Source organism: Bufo bufo, chromosome 1 (genome assembly GCF_905171765.1).
Source record: "Bufo bufo chromosome 1, aBufBuf1.1, whole genome shotgun sequence".
Taxonomy (NCBI): domain Eukaryota; kingdom Metazoa; phylum Chordata; class Amphibia; order Anura; family Bufonidae; genus Bufo; species Bufo bufo.
Window position 1 is genome coordinate 442,871,079 of NC_053389.1, and position 20,005 is coordinate 442,891,083.

The 20,005-nt window shown below is 42.4% G+C and overlaps 1 protein-coding gene across 2 annotated transcripts in view; it reads right to left on the bottom strand.

Moving 5' to 3' along the window:
• LOC120979212 overlaps window positions 1–20,005 on the bottom strand; it is a 433,119-nt gene that overhangs the window by 62,044 nt on the left and 351,070 nt on the right. The window lies entirely within an intron of this gene.

A 20,005-nucleotide genomic window follows, 5' to 3' on the forward strand; every position in this document is an offset into this window, starting at 1 on the left:
TGCTGGAATTACAGAGCTGTATAATGTCTATTTGGATCCCCAAATAATCTTTCCCTGCACTTGTAAATTGTATTTTTTTCCCAATGATGTTTTCTGTATGACTCTGCGTGGCCCCTGCAACGTCTGTCCCTGCACTAAGATGCTGTGAAATGATTCCTCCCTATCCTTATCATGACCTTATAAAAAAGTCTTTTTTTTCACAATGAGGTTTTCGTTCACTCTCCCTAGCGCCTACATAAATGTCTGTCCCTGAAAAAAGTACGATGGTGAACGGCAGAATCTAAGATGGCCGCCGTATTTATAGCGCTGTGACATCAGCGGGCTGGCTGCTGATTGACTGCATGCATGGCATTATGGGTCATCCCGCCTTCTCAGAGTTTCTTGCCCCATGTTCTCACACGAGTAGCCACCATTTTAGCCGCCATGTTAGGAAAAATTGCGATTCGTTAGCACGAAGCGCGAGGAAATTCGCATTCGTTCAGAATCAAATTTCCTGAAATTCGGAACGAATTCAACTACATCAGCTTCGATTCGCTCATCTCTAGTCATAATGATATATAAGAATTTAACTCATGGTTCAACTCTTCTTTAACCGAGTCGTGAAAGCTCAACTCACACCTTAACTGTGGTGCCGGAGATGTACCGTATAAACCAACGTCACATGTCCATAAACTTTAGCGGTCATATAGTTTGCACACTATATATCGAGTCTACACTGCAGTATACATAGGTTTATATAGCTAAGGACAACAGAGCAGCAATAGTTGCTTATCTGTCCATAAGTGGCAGAAATCTGCATCTTTGCAGGCATGCAGTTGCATAAGTTTGAACATACATTTGGTCGTACCCTTTTAAACAATCCCACCGAACTGAGCAGACGCAGTGTGAATTTACCTAATGCTGTACATTCTGGGGCTTTCACCGAAAAGGACAGTTTAATATGGTATTAACATATGTCTTTAAACATTTTTTTTCCAAAGTAGATATTTCTGCTTACAAATCACTAGAGCTTTTTCAGTCATACTTTATTCTTTTAATGTTTGAAAGAACCAAGTGTCTATCATACAACCATGGATGGACTAGCACAATGGTTAGAGGTACTTATGAGCTACAGTGAATGGATTAAATGACATTAGGAGGCTGAAAGGAGATGGAATTCAGTTTGGTCATTTCAAGTCTCCTGCTGTTCACAAACTAAATGTATGGCAGGGGTATATTATTTGTGACTAGTCTTGAATTACAGCAAAAGTCTGCTCCTGTCAATCACTATACGAAACAGATTATAGGCAATGTGATTCTGAATGGCAATTAGGGTAATATAGGCTCACCTGACTGTAAACTGCTTCTGAATGTAGCCTACATCTAAAGAAGGCAGTCTTAAATGAACATATATGTGAATATTGCTGCTCTTCTGTCCTCCTTAGCAGATTCCAGTTTTTTCCAGATTCGGTCAAAAATATACATGTATAGTAAGAAGGCTATACATGTAGAGCCCAAGAACATTGGTTCTCAATTTGCGGTATGCATATCCTCTAGACCATGGCTCCAAAAGGTAAGCCAGGAGGAAAAAAAACTAAGACTACCCTGGTGTCCAGCAATGCTGATGGCTAACCCACAAAGTTCATGCAGATCATCTCTTCCACGTATTGCTATTTCTTGCTGCTTCCTTTACTGTGCGTATCCTGCGGCGCTTCTGCCATCAGCATGTACAGTATGTCTAGTGAAACAGGAAGAGGTGTTGGTCTGGTCATGTTACGGCCTCCACAGTAAATGTTATTGTTATGAGGGGGTACCAGACACATTGTTATAGATGGTTCTGTAAATGGGGGAGAGGTCTGATCTGGGGTCTGTCAGTTTTAGTGCATCAGATCTCAGTCTAAAAATTTTAAGAGGTCTGTATATAGGAGGGTTCTGGACAGGTCTGTAAACATCTCGGAGCTGGATTTGTATAAAGGGGAGGTCTGGCCTTAAATCTGTTTGAAGGTGGATCTGGCCTGGCGCCTGTAACTTTTGATGAGAACTCCTGTTAATCCAACATCCATAGTGAGTGGCATAATATTTCCTGACATTTGCTATTGTGGTAAACTGGAGTCAAAGTGGTGGGATTTCAACCAGTTAATTACTATTGTTTCATAAAGATCCAGGCGTCTGGAGGTTGCTTATTTCTGTCCAACTGACCGACCAATGAGCGTCTTTATGATGGAGTCAGAGCAGACAGTATACCAAAAAGGGCAGATATGTAACTATGGCCATCTTTCTAGGTACAATAATGACAGAACATGAGGTGACAGCAGAAGACATCAGATGGATACCCATCTCCATTACCAAATATGTATATTTTTTACCAAATGTTTTTTTTTTTTTAAATGCAGTTTTACGACTGAGGGGAGATCTAATTACTATGTATAAATATATCAGGGGTCAGTACAGAGATCTATCCCATCATCTATTTATCCCCAGGACTGTGACTGTGACGAGGGGACATCCTCTGCGTCTGGAGGAAAAAAGGTTTGTACACAAACATAGAAGAGGATTCTTTACGGTAAGAGCAGTGAGACTATGGAACTCTCTGTCTAAGGAGGTGGTGATGGTGAGTACAATAAAGGAATTCAAGAGGGGCCTGGATGTGTTTCTGGAGCGTAATAATATTACAGGCTATAGCTACTAAAGAGGGGTCGTTGATCCAGGGAGTTATTCTGATTGCCTGATTGGAGTCGGGAAGGAATTTTTTATTCCCCTAAAGTGAGGAAAATTGGTTTCTACCTCACAGGGTTTTTTTGCCTTCCTCTGGATCAACTTGCAGGATAACAGACCGAACTGGATGGACAAATGTCTTTTTTCGGCCTTATGTACTATGTTACTATGTAGTTATTTTTTTTAAATACATTTTCTTTTTTAGGGGGGGAAGGGCGCTTTTACTTTTAATGAAACTTTACTCAACATAATTATATATTTTTTGAAGCAGTGATTATTTGAATGCTTGTATAATACTTTGGAATACATAGCATACCACAACATTATAGCCTGGGTGACTGACAGGCGACCTGTTAGGCCATGCTTCTGGCATGGCCTAATAGGCAGATACTGATAGGAGGCCTGGGTGCCTTTGTTAGGTCTGTTGTCAAAGAACAGTAAGTATTTACATATTAGACCCTGTACCCAGTGCCAAAATTGTAGGATTTTTTTTATCTTGACATGGAAATTGTTTTTAAAATCATTTTATACATAAAGATATATTTAACACAAAGACATGATTTAAACAATAGGCCATTTACTGATGACACTCACTTTAAAGAGATTAGCAGGGTGTATATTCACAAGGTTGATGCACATGTAGTAATCAAACTCACCAATTTCAATACTCTTAAAGGAATTTCCCAGTTTTATGTAGATTAAAACATTCTTTCAAGTTCTTAGGCTGTCAGGGAATGAGAACATTCAAGATGCTAAAAACATTTATCGATTTAAAAAGTACCAAACAAAAAAATAAACGGCCATCCTAGTGCTGGCAGGTGATAACACAACATCAGTGCTGGTACACCAATGTATTCAGGATATTGCACGCATCTCTATTATTTCTTTATTATATGGCTACTTTAACTACAGACATAGAAATGCATTGAAATAAACGACAGGCAAAGCATTTAAGGGTACTTTCACACTAGCGTTTTTCTTTTCTGGCGCTGAGTTCCGTCCTAGGGGCTCAAATCCAGAAAAGAATCAGGCTTTTCAGAAAACCGTAGCATGTTGTATTTTACCTCCGGCCAAAAATCCGGAACACTTTAACTGAACGCCAGATCCGGCATTTTTCCCATTGACTTGAATTGATGCCGGATCCAGCGCCGTGTGTTCCGTCAAACCGGATCCGACTTTTGCATGTTAAACCCGAAAAATGTGCAAAAAAAGTTAAAGTCCATAAATGGCGGGTCTGTTTTTTCCAATGCATTTTTTCATTGTGATAAGAATCCTGATCAGGATTCAAATGTAATCCGTTTTAACAAGTTTTTCCGGATCCGGCAGGCAGTTCCGGCAACGGAATTGCCCGCCGGATTCAAACAACGCTAGTGTGAAAGTACCCTAAGTGCTGTGGCTGATGGATATAGCCGTCCAGTGCTACCTAGCCGAACTCTGTCCTCTCTGCCCAAATCCTAGAGCATGGCAGGAAGGTAAGCTCGGCTGGAGGAAAATAGGGGAGGGATGCTGTTTAGTTCATCTGCTGGGAGCTGACATAATTGTCAGCCTATTACTCTTACAGCACTAGGGCGATATTCAGGGTAATCTTTTCTATTACCTGAATCTGCACCCACCAATGCTCACTTTGTTCTACGTCAGGTTTGTTTTAAGTGTCCCCCAACAGATTTTAAGCCTAATACTCCAGGGCTGTCCATCGGGACCACCATCACTCGGCACTGCCGCTCGTATAAGATTATCAGCGGTGACCTACACTTAAAATCTAGATGTTTACTTTTTGTTTGGTACTTTTAAAGTATTATTAAAAGTTATGTTTTAACACTGTTATTTCTTTCAGTGATTGTATAGTAGAACCTGCGACATCAACTATTTTTACCTGCTTTCAGTGAGCCCTAAAAACATTTAGGACCTAATGCTGAGTTTGATGCAGTTATATCCTAGGCAATAATCTATGAGCTAAATAGAGTGAACTCCGAGCTGATACATTCTACCTGCACTTATACATTGTAACAATCAGGACAGCAGATAGGCTTGTACCCCTGGTGCATATAGGTCACATATGATTACCTGGACCCAGAATATATTAAATACACAATTTTACAATGAATACACTTCATTGGCATAAACCCATACCATACCATAATGTATGGTAGTGTATGGAGCAGACTCACTGGTAGGTATGTGCTTAACTCTCAATTTACTAATCCTCCAACTAACAAAAAGGTGATGACTACATCCTTTCAAAAGTCCACAGGATCGTAACTAGGAAAGGCTTGGCCCCATAGTAAACTTTTGAATGCTTCCCCCCCCCCCCCCCTCCTTTAAGCATGTGTCAAAATGCACACTGATGTGTGCAAGAGGCCTAAATCTATAAAAATGAGTTTTAAACAGTAGCATAACTACAGGAAATGTGATAAAGAAATAACCCTGCCACTGCTAATACAGCACTAACTGTCTGTCTTTATTTGGCAGATCGCATTAGACATACCCCCCAAATATGAGAGTAATCATGGAGGGGTTCAGGAGCACAACTAAAGTCTACTTTAGACTGCTCAATGTTCGGGCAGATTACTGGTAACAAGTGTTCGGACGATAATCTGCCGGTGTAAAGGTGGCGCCGATTATGAGTATGAACGAGTGAAACGGTTGTTCATTGGGTAATAGAATGGTTCATGTGGTCACCGGTCATCAAAATCATTGTTTGCCGGCTGCAGCTTGTACTGTCTAAACAGAACTCTGCTGCCGGGAAACAATGATTCTGTATGGGGACGAGCAATAGCATTAGCGATCACTCCTGTCCATACTGTGGAGGAGATCACTGCATGTAAATACATCAGTCTCCTCCACTGACAAGCAAGCAATTGTCAGGAAGAAACACTTCCTTCCTGATAATCATTTGCTTCATCTAGCCATGAGAACGCAGCTGAGAACCAGTTGCACAAATCAGATGGAGGAAGAGGAGACATATCGCAGACCAGACACTGCAGATACCTTCTAGGTCCTTAGGGTCCATTCACACGTCCGTAGTGTATTGCGGATCCACAAATTGAGGATCCGCAATACACCCGGCCGGCACCCCCATAGAACTGCCTATTGTCCGCAAATGCAGACAAGAATAGGACATGTGGACCGGAAGATTGGGGGCACGCTCCGGAAATGCGGATGCGGACAGCATACTGTGTGCTGTCCGCATCTATTCCTGCCCCATAGAGAATGAATGGGTCCGCACCGTTCCGCAATCCTGCGGACACATTCACGAACGTGTGAATGGACCCTTACTTGTTGTTTCAATTCTGGACTTTGCCATGTTGTGAGTCCTCTCGTTCCTCTCTGACCCAACAGTTCCAGGCAACTTAAGAATAAGAGGCCTGTGGAGGATGCATTTCATACACTCTAATAAATAATACTGTAAGTAATCCTGTGTATCCTCCATTCTTTTGCACATTGCTTGTCAGGCCAGGCCCCCCTAACATGGTGGGTCCCATAGCTGGCCAAGACAGAACACAGAAAAGTTTTGACCCGCTATAATAGAAAGGCATTTTTTTCAAGCTTCAGGTTGAAATGTTGTCGCTGTTTTTCCATATGCTGTCTTGTGTAGAACAAAGATGGATTTTTGAAAGGATGCTGTGACTACCATTTCCTTTGGTTAATGACACATGCGATCATACATGGATCATGCTAAGACAATCACTCCCTAGTGCTTAAACAATCATGAAACTGGAACAATACTGGATAATCCTTTAAATGGGATTAAAGGTTTGTTCCTTAACTTACAATATATGAGACATGTTTTACGGCTGTAATAAAGAAAAAATAATCGAAAATTCTTCTTTGTGAGGAAAAATGGTATGACATGCCCCTTAAAGCCCAAGTTATTTGTTCTGCTTTGTAAGCAAATTCATCATAGTGGAGTAATGATGTAGCATAAAGATACGTAGAGCATCTATGCAGAAGGGTGGACTCATCTTTTGGCGGGTAATGGTACTGGGTAAAATGGTGAGCTGATGATGAGTCGCTGTGAAGCCTTTGTGATTGTTCAGGACGCATTGTTGGCCAAACAAAGAATGAGGACACAAGTTTGGCTCAGGAACGCAACGGATAAAACTGTTCGGACGAATGGCGGGCTCCTGCCGACTTGACTACTTGTTGACAGTGAAAGGATTTCACAACAAGTGAGCAGAAACAGAAACGATTCTGTTCTCTGAGGCTATTAGCTGCGAAGTGTGGCAGTGCAGCGGTCAGTGCTGATGTCTTTCCTTGCTAATGAGTTCTGAATGCCCCATTAAACTGGGATACTATAGGACCAGAGCCACTAGGAAAATAGTATGCATGAATGCCTTCCTCGCCTCTGATTGGATAACCAAATGAATGAAGCAACTGGTAACACTCAGACTTAAGCAGAGCTGACAGTCCAGTTAAATGATCCTTTATTAGGATCTCATAGAGATAACATTTCACATCAGCCCATAATGTCAAGATGCTAACCTAAATACCACTCATTATCTGCGCCTTATAACTGTGTGGCTCTTTTTTTTTATTATTCTGTATAATTTTTTTTTTATTTACCACAATAATATCATACGCAAATAGTATTAGGGGAACACAAGAATAATATGGAGGCAATCATCTAAACTAAGGAGAACAGTGTTCTAGTGACGTCATTGACACAAGACATTTGGCAGTCGCCATGTTTACACTTCTTCTATATGTTACATTAAAGGGGTTGTCTGGCTTTTACTAAGTGATGGTCTATCCTCAGGATAGGCCATAACTAGCTGATTGATGGGGTCCGACACCTATCATCTGTTTGGGTGTGGCTCTGGTGCTGGAGGTTGACACCAGAACTACACAGCTGTAGTAGGCAGAGCTCGTCATTGTACAGCTGCTCCTATTGACTCCAATGGGAGCAGTGATGTGTACACCCAACAGCTGATTGGCAGAGGTGCGGGGTGTCGGACCCCATTGATCAGCTATTGATAGTGGCCTATCCTATGGATAGGGGGCAACCTATCTCTTCCTTCATATAATATCCTTGAATTGAAAATGTCATCTCTTTTTCTAGAACTTCTCACTTTAAAGCTTATTTTTATCCATCATTTCTCCTCCTCTCCCCTTTTTCTTATATGCCGTATTGCAGTCATTCTGAAGCAGCATAATTTTTGTACAGTCTTCTCATGCTTCTTATTGGCTTAGGCTACTTTCACAGTTGCGGCACAGTGATTCGGCAAGCATTTCCGTCGCCAGAACTGCCTGCCGGATCCGGCAAAACGTATGCCAACTGATGGCATTAGTAAGTCTGATCAGGATCCTGATCAGTCTTAAAAATGCCTGATCAGTCAAAAAAATGCATTGAAATGCTGGATCCTTCTTTCCGGCAAAACAGATCCGGCATTTATTTTTTCCATCATTTTTCCGGTCTGCGATATTTTGAATGCCGGATCCAGGACTAATACATTCCTATGGAAAAAAAATGCTGAATCCGGCATTCAGGCAAGTGTTCTGTTTTTTTCGCCAGACATAAAACTGTAACATGCTGCGGTTTTCTCTTTTGCCTGATCAGTCAAAATGACTGAACTGAAGACATCCTTATGCATCCTGAACAGATTACTCTCCATTCAGAATGCATGGGGATATACAGTACATGATCAGTTCCTTTCCGGCATTGAGCCCATTTGACAGCACTCAGTGCCAGAAAAGAAAAAAACGCTAGTGTGAAAGTACCCTTAGTAGGGCACACAGAGTACAAACTTGTGCAACTGAGAAGCTATAACCTATTCCATACATGTAACTACATACACTGAGATGGTAGTCACCCAAACAATACACCAACTTAAAGCACTGAAAGCAATAGGATACATCAAAGGAGTTCTTGGGTTTGGACGATCCCGTTTTGTTTAAAAGTTCCCTAAACAATAAGTAGATCACAAAATCCCCCTGCTGTGACCCCAAGCTATCAGCTGTAATCTGTGGGCAAACCTGGCAGTCAGTTCCTTTTACATGGCCAATGATCAGTAATGAACAGCATTCATTGCTCCATATAGACATATCAAGTCTGGGTAGGGTTTTTACGCACACGGCCATGTCCACATTTTAGTCTGCATTTTTCTCATCTCCATCAATATTAATTACTATTGTTGTCCACAATACGGACAACAATAGGGAATATTCTATAACTTACAATATGTCCACATGGCTCCACAAAAAATATCCCCATAAAAATGAATGGGTCAGTGGGCTATCCACAAAAAAATATGTACACGGATGAGAAATACAGTCATGTGCATTAATTGTTTATAACCAGGAACTCATAGACCTCAAATTATTGGTAACTCACAACTCCATCTAAGACTCCTATCTAACTCCTGTATGGGTGTATTTTTTTTATAAATGATCTTTTGAATACTTTAGCATAACCTGCTGTACATTTACAACAATCACAACCCTTTAAATGTACTGTACCCATCCCAATAGTTACAGCAGTCATCCCTCAGAGAGCAAGAGAGTATCAAGTAAATATTGATCTAGTAAATATTAAAAGAATGTATATATAATATATGATATATTTTTAAAGGACCACCTGTGTTATTATGAAATATCTGGTATGAGTGATCGAATTTTTAGGATATTAAAACTTAACTTTTAATTATAGCTTTTAGAAAAATAGCCCCTTACATAAATGGATATAGATAGAACCTCAAACAAATAGATGTGTAGCTTCAGTCGTGTCACATCACATATGACATTAGAGTATTGGTGACTCCAAACAAAAATTAAAGCGTACACATCATGAACTTAGATAGAACAAAAAAAGAGATAAAGTGCTGCACGGCGGCACCCGTATGATGATAACCAGTTTGTCCTACCGCGTAGTTGGGCGACTCCAGTTGTGCCGCACTTACCTCTGGGATCAATAATAGGTCCTTAGTATTGATGGTGCTAGACACGAGAAAGAGTCCGGCCTATGGGTCTCTAGTGTTGCCCTAATGGGGTCCTACACTAGCCCTAAAGTTTAACTACGGTGCACCCACTAGAACAAGGGTGTCCCGTCCGGAACCTAACCCTAGAATTGGAGACCCTAAATAGCCCTCTCCTGGAAGATCCCTACATGCATGTTTCACTTACGGGTGAGCGTAAGACTCATCAGGGGAAACAGCAGGGAGCTGGGCGGTAAAAAATTTAAGGATTCACAAATGATGTGCCATGTGCTTCCTTATTGCACAGGTTGCAGGCTTTGAGGACTGATACTACTCAAAAAGAAGCCTGACAAGCTGTTGCACAGGGTGGAAAAATAGATAGTGTCCACCCTGCTCTGGGCCCGATGTGGTCACATCATTTGTGAATCCTTAAATTTTTTACCGCCCAGCTCCCTGCTGTTTCCCCTGATGAGTCTTACGCTCACCCGTAAGTGAAACATGCATGTAGGGATCTTCCAGGAGAGGGCTATTTAGGGTCTCCAATTCTAGGGTTAGGTTCCGGACGGGACACCCTTGTTCTAGTGGGTGTACCGTAGTTAAACTTTAGGGCTAGTGTAGGACCCCATTAGGGCAACACTAGGGACCCATAGGCCGGACCCTTTCTCGTGTGCAGCACCATCAATACTAAGGACCTATTATTGATCCCAGAGGTAACTGCGGCACAACTGGAGTCACCCAACTACGCGGTAGGACAAACTGGTTATCATCATACGGGTGCCGCCGTGCAGCACTTTATCTCTTTTTTTTGTTCTATCTAAGTTCATGATGTGTACGCTTTAATTTTTGTTTGGAGTCACCAATACTCTAATGTCATATGTGATGTGACACGACTGAAGCTACACATCTATTTGTTTGAGGTTCTATCTATATCCATTTATGTAAGGGGCTATTTTTCTAAAAGCTATAATTAATAAGTTAACCACCTCCGGACCGCTGTACGCAGATTCGCGTTCCGGAGGTGGCAGCCCTGCGCTCAGCGACGCATATACGCGTCATCTCGCGTGAGCCGGGATTTCCTGTGAACGCGCGCACACAGGCGCGCGCGCTCACAGGAACGGAAGGTAAGAGAGTTGATCTCCAGCCTGCCAGCGGCGATCGTTCGCTGGCAGGCTGGAGATGTGTTTTTTTTAACCCCTAACAGGTATATTAGACGCTGTTTTGATAACAGCGTCTAATATACCTGCTACCTGGTCCTCTGGTGGTCCCCTTTGTTTGGATCGACCACCAGAGGACACAGGTAGCTCAGTAAAGTACCACCAAGCACCACTACACTACACTACACCCCCCCCCCGTCACTTATTAACCCCTTATTAGCCCCTGATCACCCCATATAGACTCCCTGATCACCCCCCTGTCATTGATTACACCCCTGTCATTGATCAACCCCCTGTAAAGCTCCATTCAGATGTCCGCATGATTTTTACGGATGCACTGATAGATGGATCGGATCCGCAAAACGCATCCGGACGTCTGAATGAAGCCTTACAGGGGCATGATCAATGACTGTGGTTATCACCCCATATAGACTCCCTGATCACCCCCCTGTCATTGATTACCCCCCTGTCATTGATCAACCCCCTGTAAAGCTCCATTCAGATGTCCGCATGATTTTTACGGATCCACTGATAGATGGATCGGATCCGCAAAACGCATCCGGACGTCTGAATGAAGCCTTACAGGGGCGTGATCAATGACTGTGGTTATCACCCCATATAGACTCCCTGATCACACCCCTGTCATTGATCAACCCCCTGTAAAGCTCCATTCAGATGTCCGCATGATTTTTACGGATGCACTGATAGATGGATCGGATCCGCAAAACGCATCCGGACGTCTGAATGAAGCCTTACAGGGGCATGATCAATGACTGTGGTTATCACCCCATATAGACTCCCTGATCACCCCCCTGTCATTGATCACCCCCCCTGTCATTGATTACCCCCCTGTAAAGCTCCATTCAGATGTCCGCATGATTTTTACGGATCCACTGATAGATGGATCGGATCCGCAAAACGCATCCGGACGTCTGAATGAAGCCTTACAGGGGCGTGATCAATGACTGTGGTTATCACCCCATATAGACTCCCTGATCACCCCCCTGTCATTGATCAACCCCCTGTAAAGCTCCATTCAGATGTCCGCATGATTTTTACGGATGCACTGATAGATGGATCGGATCCGCAAAACGCATACGGACGTCTGAATGAAGCCTTACAGGGGCGGGATCAATGACTGTGGTTATCACCCCATATAGACTCCCTGATCACCCCCCTGTCATTGATTACACCCCTGTCATTGATTACCCCCCTGTAAAGCTCCACTCAGATGTCCGCATGATTTTTACGGATGCACTGATAGATGGATCGGATCCGCAAAACGCATCGGGACGTCTGAATGAAGCCTTACAGGGGCATGATCAATGACTGTGGTTATCACCCCATATAGACTCCCTGATCACCCCCCTGTCATTGATTACACCCCTGTCATTGATTACCCCCCTGTAAAGCTCCATTCAGATGTCCGCATGATTTTTACGGATGCACTGATAGATGGATCGGATCCGCAAAACGCATACGGACGTCTGAATGAAGCCTTACACGGGCGTGATCAATGACTGTGGTTATCACCCCATATAAACTCCCTGATAACCCCCTGTCATTGATCACCCCCCCTGTCATTGATCACCCCCCCTGTCATTGATCACCCCCCCTGTCATTGATCACCCCCCCCTGTCATTGATCACCCCCCCTGTCATTGATCACCCCCCTGTAAGGCTCCATTCAGACATTTTTTTGGCCCAAGTTAGCGGAATTTTTTTTTTTTTTTTCTTACAAAGTCTCATATTCCACTAACTTGTGTCAAAAAATAAAATCTCACATGAACTCACCATACCCCTCACGGAATCCAAATGCGTAAAATTTTTTAGACATTTATATTCCAGACTTCTTCTCACGCTTTAGGGCCCCTAGAATGCCAGGGAAGTATAAATACCCCACATGTGACCCCATTTCGGAAAGAAGACACCCCCAGGTATTCCGTGAGGGGCATATTGAGTCCATGAAAGATTGAAATTTTTGTCCCAAGTTAGCGGAACGGGAGACTTTGTGAGAAAAAAAATAAAAAATATCAATTTCCGCTAACTTGTGCCCAAAAAAAAAAATTTCTATGAACTCGCCATGCCCCTCATTGAATACCTTGGGGTGTCTTCTTTCCAAAATGGGGTCACATGTGGGGTATTTATACTGCCCTGGCATTCTAGGGGCCCCAAAGCGTGAGAAGAAGTCTGGTATCCAAATGTCTAAAAATGCCCTCCTAAAATGAATTTGGGCCCCTTTGCGCATCTAGGCTGCAAAAAAGTGTCACACATGTGGTATCGCCGTACTCAGGAGAAGTTGGGGAATGTGTTTTGGGGTGTCATTTTACATATACCCATGCTGGGTGAGATAAATATCTTGGTCAAATGCCAACTTTGTATAAAAAAATGGGAAAAGTTGTCTTTTGCCAAGATATTTCTCTCACCCAGCATGGGTATATGTAAAATGACACCCCAAAACACATTCCCCAACGTCTCCTGAATACGGCGATACCACATGTGTGACACTTTTTTGCAGCCTAGGTGGGCAAAGGGGCCCACATTCCAAAGAGCACCTTTAGGATTTCACAGGTCATTTACCTACTTACCACACATTAGGGCCCCTGGAAAATGCCAGGGCAGTATAACTACCCCACAAGTGACCCCATTTTGGAAAGAAGACACCCCAAGGTATTCCGTGAGGGGCATGGCGAGTTCCTAGAATTTTTTATTTTTTGTCACAAGTTAGTGGAAAATGATGATTTTTTATTTTTATTTTTTTTTCATACAAAGTCTCATATTCCACTAACTTGTGACAAAAAATAAAAACTTCCATGAACTCACTATGCCCATCAGCGAATACCTTGGGGTCTCTTCTTTCCAAAATGGGGTCACTTATGGGGTAGTTATACTGCCCTGGCATTCTAGGGGCCCAAATGTGTGGTAAGGAGTTTGAAATCAAATTCTGTAAAAAATGACGAGTGAAATCCGAAAGGTGCTCTTTGGAATATGGGCCCCTTTGCCCACCTAGGCTGCAAAAAAGTGTCACACATCTGGTATCTCCGTATTCAGTAGAAGTTGGGGAATGTGTTTTGGGGTGTCATTTTACATATACCCATGCTGGGTGAGAGAAATATCTTGGCAAAAGACAACTTTTCCCATTTTTTTATACAAAGTTGGCATTTGACCAAGATATTTATCTCACCCAGCATGGGTATATGTAAAATGACACCTCAAAACACATTCCCCAACTTCTCCCGAGTACGGAGATACCAGATGTGTGACACTTTTTTGCAGCCTAGGTGGGCAAAGGGGCCCATATTCCAAAGAGCACCTTTCGGATTTCACTCGTCATTTTTTACAGAATTTGATTTCAAACTCCTTACCACACATTTGGGCCCCTAGAATGCCAGGGCAGTATAACTACCCCACAAGTGACCCCATTTTGGAAAGAAGAGACCCCAAGGTATTCGCTGATGGGCATAGTGAGTTCATGGAAGTTTTTATTTTTTGTCACAAGTTAGTGGAATATGAGACTTTGTATGAAAAAAAAAAAAAAAAAAAAAAAAATCATCATTTTCCACTAACTTGTGACAAAAAATAAAAAATTCTAGGAACTCGCCATGCCCCTCACGGAATACCTTGGGGTGTCTTCTTTCCAAAATGGGGTCACTTGTGGGGTAGTTATACTGCCCTGGCATTCTAGGGGCCCAAATGTGTGGTAAGGAGTTTGAAATCAAATTCTGTAAAAAATGACCTGTGAAATCCGAAAGGTGCTCTTTGGAATATGGGCCCCTTTGCCCACCTAGGCTGCAAAAAAGTGTCACACATCTGGTATCTCCGTACTCAGGAGAAGGTGGGGAATGTGTTTTGGGGTGTCTTTTTACATATACCCATGCTGGGTGAGATAAATATCTTGGTCAAATGCCAACTTTGTATAAAAAAATGGGAAAAGTTGTCTTTTGCCAAGATATTTCTCTCACCCAGCATGGGTATATGTAAAATGACACCCCAAAACACATTCCCCACCTTCTCCTGAGTACGGCAATACCAGATGTGTGACACTTTTTTGCAGCCTAGGTGGGCAAAGGGGCCCATATTCCAAAGAGCACCTTTCGGATTTCACAGGTCATTTTTTTACAGAATTTGATTTCAAACTCCTTACCACACATTTGGGCCCCTAGAATGCCAGGGCAGTATAACTACCCCACAAGTGACCCCATTTTGGAAAGAAGAGACCCCAAGGTATTCGCTGATGGGCATAGTGAGTTCATAGAACTTTTTATTTTTTGTCACAAGTTAGTGGAATATGAGACTTTGTAAGAAATATAAAAAAAAAAAAATCATCATTTTCCGCTAACTTGTGACAAAAAATAAAAAGTTCGATGAACTCACTATGCCCATCAGCGAATACCTTAGGGTGTGTACTTTCCGAAATGGGGTCAATTGTGGGGTGTTTGTACTGTCTGGGCATTGTAGAACCTCAGGAAACATGACAGGTGCTCAGAAAGTCAGAGCTGCTTCAAAAAGCGGAAATTCACATTTTTGTACCATAGTTTGTAAACGCTATAACTTTTACCCAAACCATTTTTTTTTTACCCAAACATTTTTTTTTTATCAAAGACATGTAGAACAATAAATTTAGAGCAAAATTTATATATGGATGTCGTTTTTTTTTGCAAAATTTTACAACTGAAAGTGAAAATGTCATTTTTTTGCAAAAAAAATCGTTAAATTTCGATTAATAACAAAAAAAGTAAAAATGTCAGCAGCAATGAAATACCACCAAATGAAAGCTCTATTAGTGAGAAGAAAAGGAGGTAAAATTCATTTGGGTGGTAAGTTGCATGACCGAGCAATAAACGGTGAAAGTAGTGTAGGTCAGAAGTGTAAAAAGTGGCCTGGTCTTTCAGGGTGTTTAAGCACTGGGGGCTGAGGTGGTTAAGTTTTAATATCCTAAAAATTCGATCACTCATACCAGATATTTCTAGTAAATATTATAAATATTTATGATAGAATCTTTACAAATCTGTGAGAATTTTCTTTTGCAAAGCAATGTTTTAAAAAAAAAAAAATTGGAATACCGATCCATATTCAGCCTCCATTGTCATATATGAAGCAAATATGGATTAAAAAATGGTTACAAAAATTGGTCACTTGGCAACAAGAAACATTTTGAGTGGCTCGTATATACACTGCTCAAAAAAATAAAGGGAACACTTAAACAACACAATGTAACTCCAAGTCAATCACACTTCTGTGAAATCAAACTGTCCACTTAGGAAGCAACACTGAGTGACAATCAATTTCACATGCTGTTGTGCAACTGGGATAGACAACAGGTGGAAATTATAGGCAATTAGCAAGACACCCCCAATAAAGGAGTGGTTCTGCAGGTGGTGAGCACAGACCACTTCTCAGTTCCTATGCTTCCTGGCTGATGTTTTGGTCACTTTTGAATGCTGGCGGTGCTTTCACTCTAGTGGTAGCATGAGACGGAGTCTACAACCCACACAAGTGGCTCAGGTAGTGCAACTTATCCAGGATGGCACATCAATGCAAGCTGTGGCAAGAAGGTTTGCTGTGTCTGTCAGCGTATTGTCCAGAGCATGGAGGCGCTACCAGGAGACAGGCCAGTACATCAGGAGACGTGGAGAAGGCCGTAGGAGGGCAACAACCCAGCAGCAGGACCGCTACCTCCGCCTTTGTGCAAGGAGGAACAGGAGGAGCACTGCCAGAGCCCTGCAAAATGACCTCCAGCAGGCCACAAATGTGCATGTGTCTGCTCAAACGGTCAGAAACAGACTCCATGAGGGTGATATGAGGACCCGACGTCCACAGGTGGGGGTTGTGCTTACAGCCCAACACCGTGCAGGACGTTTGGCATTTGCCAGAGAACACCACTGGCGCCCTGTGCTCTTCACAGATGAAGTCAGGTTCACACTGAGCACATGTGACAGACGTGACAGAGTCTGGAGACGCCGTGGAGAACGTTCTGCTGCCTGAAACATCCTCCAGCATGACCGGTTTGGCATTGGGTCAGTAATGGTGTGGGGTGGCATTTCTTTGGAGGGCCGCACAGCCCTCCATGTGCTCGCCAGAGGTAGCCTGACTGCCATTAGGTACCGAGAGGAGATTCTCAGACCCCTTGTGAGACCATATGCTGGTGCAGTTAGCCCTGGGTTCCTCCTAATGCAAGACAATGCTAGACCTCATGTGGCTGGAGTGTGTCAGCAGTTCCTGCAAGACAAAGGCATTGATGCTATGGACTGGCCCGCCCATTCCCCAGACCTGAATCCAATTGAGCACATCTGGGACATCATGTCTCCCTCTATCCACCAATGTCACATTGCACCACAGACTATCCAGGAGTTGGCAGATGCTTTAGTCCAGGTCTGGGTGGAGATCCCTCAGGAGACCGTCCGCCACCTCATCAGGAGCATGCACAGGCGTTGTATGGAGGTCATACAGACACGTGGAGGCCACACACACTACTGAGCCTCATTTTGACTTGTTTTAAGGACATTACATCAAAGTTGGATCAGCCTGTAGTGTGTTTTTCCACTTTAATTTTGAGTGTGACTCCAAATCCAGACCTCCAAGGGTTAAAAAATTTGATTTCCATTTTTTTACTTTTGTGTGATTTTGTTGTCAGCACATTCAACTATGTAAAGAACAAAGTATTTCAGAAGAATATTTAATTAATTCAGATCTAGGATGTGTTATTTTTGTGTTCCCTTTATTTTTTTGAGCAGTGTATAACATGCCGCAAGCCCCAAACAGTTCCAAACAATTCACAGTGGAAATCTTCTGAGAGAGTGATGTATGAATATAAGCAAGGATGTGGGTTGCAGTACTCCTTCCCTCTACCTCTTCAAAGTTCTTGAAAACTTTCTATAATCCCAGCTGAGTGGTACAGAATTAAGGTACGACTGGCCAAACCATGTCAAAGTGTGGATGGGTGTATTAGCACTGTCCCTCTCACTGCATTCTTTAAGTCTTTAGGAGAGTTAAACAGCAAATACCTTCCCAACTGACTCTACTGCCTGGTTGTAAAACTTCTGGAAATTCTAGTTCTTCCTTTCTCTCTTTCTCTGGAGTACTGTAGAGATGGTTTTCTCTCTGTGGATCTCTCAGAGGCAGTGATTCTCTGGGATGTAGGCCTAGTTCTCTGAGGAGTGTGCGTATGTAGCTTCTCTGACTTCCTCAGCTAGCACACTACTGACTAACTAAACTAGAGGTGGACCTAAGTCTATCTCCTAGTTTCCCACAGGGACAGAGTCAGTTTTGTTAACCCTGACTGATCCATACAAATTTATATAGGTTATACAACACATCAAATATCATTGCATAACAATTATAATTTGCAAGTATACTATTCTGTGGTACTGCATATATACTTTTGACAAGATCTAAATATTGCTTCTATTATTGAAATAGTACATCTCTTTACAACAGTCTGATTTACTCTTAAATGGATAACCAAGGAGTCGCTGAGGGGTCCTTTGCATCTAACTAAAATATATGTGTTATTGCCCAAGTATTAATATTTTTTTTTACAAAATAGCAAATAATGAAAATATAGACTATGCATATAATGTGCAGACTGAAATGATCATTGTATCGTCCCATCATACTGTGGATTTCAAACATATGTATTATTGCTGTCTTCTAGTTATAGTACCCTGAAGAACCTATAAAAATTACAGTCACTTTAGGTTTCACAGCACAGGAGCCCTGTAGGCATGGAATGAATGCATTAGTTACTTTTAAGATGTGTGAAGTTAGGTCACTAGGGAACTCCTGTTAATGTTGGCCGATTGGGTCATAAGCACAATGCAGAAATTCTCCTTTCTGTCTGTTGTGCGGCTTAGCCCATCTGCTCTTTTTTAACCATATGGTATACAATAAGCTGTGACTGAAGAAATGCTGCTTTCATGTATCTGAATGTTGTACAGTGCATTGAAGGTCTACATGAATACCATTCCTTTGAAGTAATTGCTGTTTTTAGCTATGTCCAAAAAGTATTAATATCGACTGCCATATTTTTGTTTAATGCAATTATGCATAATGGATTTTTATCATGTTTCATGAGTTAATTCTCTAAAAGTGAACTTAGGTCTATAAAAAAAAAAGTGTAAATTCCTCAATTTGTACAAACTGACGTGGTCATATTAGATTTAGAAGACCGTAGGTAGCGACTGCAGGAGAAGGACTGTTTCCGCAAAGATGTGCACTCTCATTCGGTACTCTACAATGTCTTCATTTGGGCCGTTGTTGCAGTACCCGAAGAACCTCAAGTAGTTTTTATGTTCTTCCTTGACGAGGAAGCAGTGGAACATCTGTTGTATGTCGGCCATAAATGCTACGGAATCTCTGCGGAAGTGTAGAAGTACCTCTAGAAGTCTGTTGTTGAGGTCTGGCCCAGACAGTAAGACATCATTTAGCGAGACGCCTTTGCACCTGGTGCTCGAGTCGAATACTACTCGTATCTGCCCTGGTTTTTTAGGATGATACACACCGAATATGGGTAAGTACCAACTCTCCTCTGAGTCTTGGAGCGCAAGTGCCATTTCTGCATGGTTGTTCTGGAATATTCTTTCCATGAAGGTAAAGAAATGTTCTTTTGCTGCTAGTGTCCTCTGAAGTTTGTGTTTGAGGGAGATAAATCGACTGTAGACAAGTTCTTTGTTGTTAGGTAAGCGTTGTCTCCGGGGTTTAAACGGTAAAGGTGCGACCCAGCTTTTTGACTTGTCTTTTACTATTCCTTGATCCATGATCTTCAAGAACAGCCTGTCTTATATGGACATTGCGACCCTGTTGTCTTCTCTTGTCCTGTGGAAAACTGTGCACCCTAAGTGATCTTGCTCACCATCGCAGGCGTGGTCTTCACAGGAGGTATCTGCAAAAGGACAAGGCACAGGAGCTCTGTGTGGCAATTCTCTTATCAGGAAACTGCTGTGACATAGCTGGAATAAGGAAGGACGCCCATTTTCAAGTGTGTTGGTGAGCATACTGTTGACTGAGGTCGGCTTGTGTGCTCCTCCTAGACAGACGTCCCCTATGATGACCCATCCTAGGTCAAGTCTCTGGGCGTATGGAGCATTTTGGGGACCGTTAATCTGTCCTCTAGCCTTATGAACTAATAGTATGTCTCTTACATGGAGTAAAACTATCTCAGGGCTTCTGGATCCAGTTCCGGTATCAGGTGAGCTATACTTCTCAGGTGGGGGTGGTATACCGCTACCTCTGGTGTTGGTATCTCAGA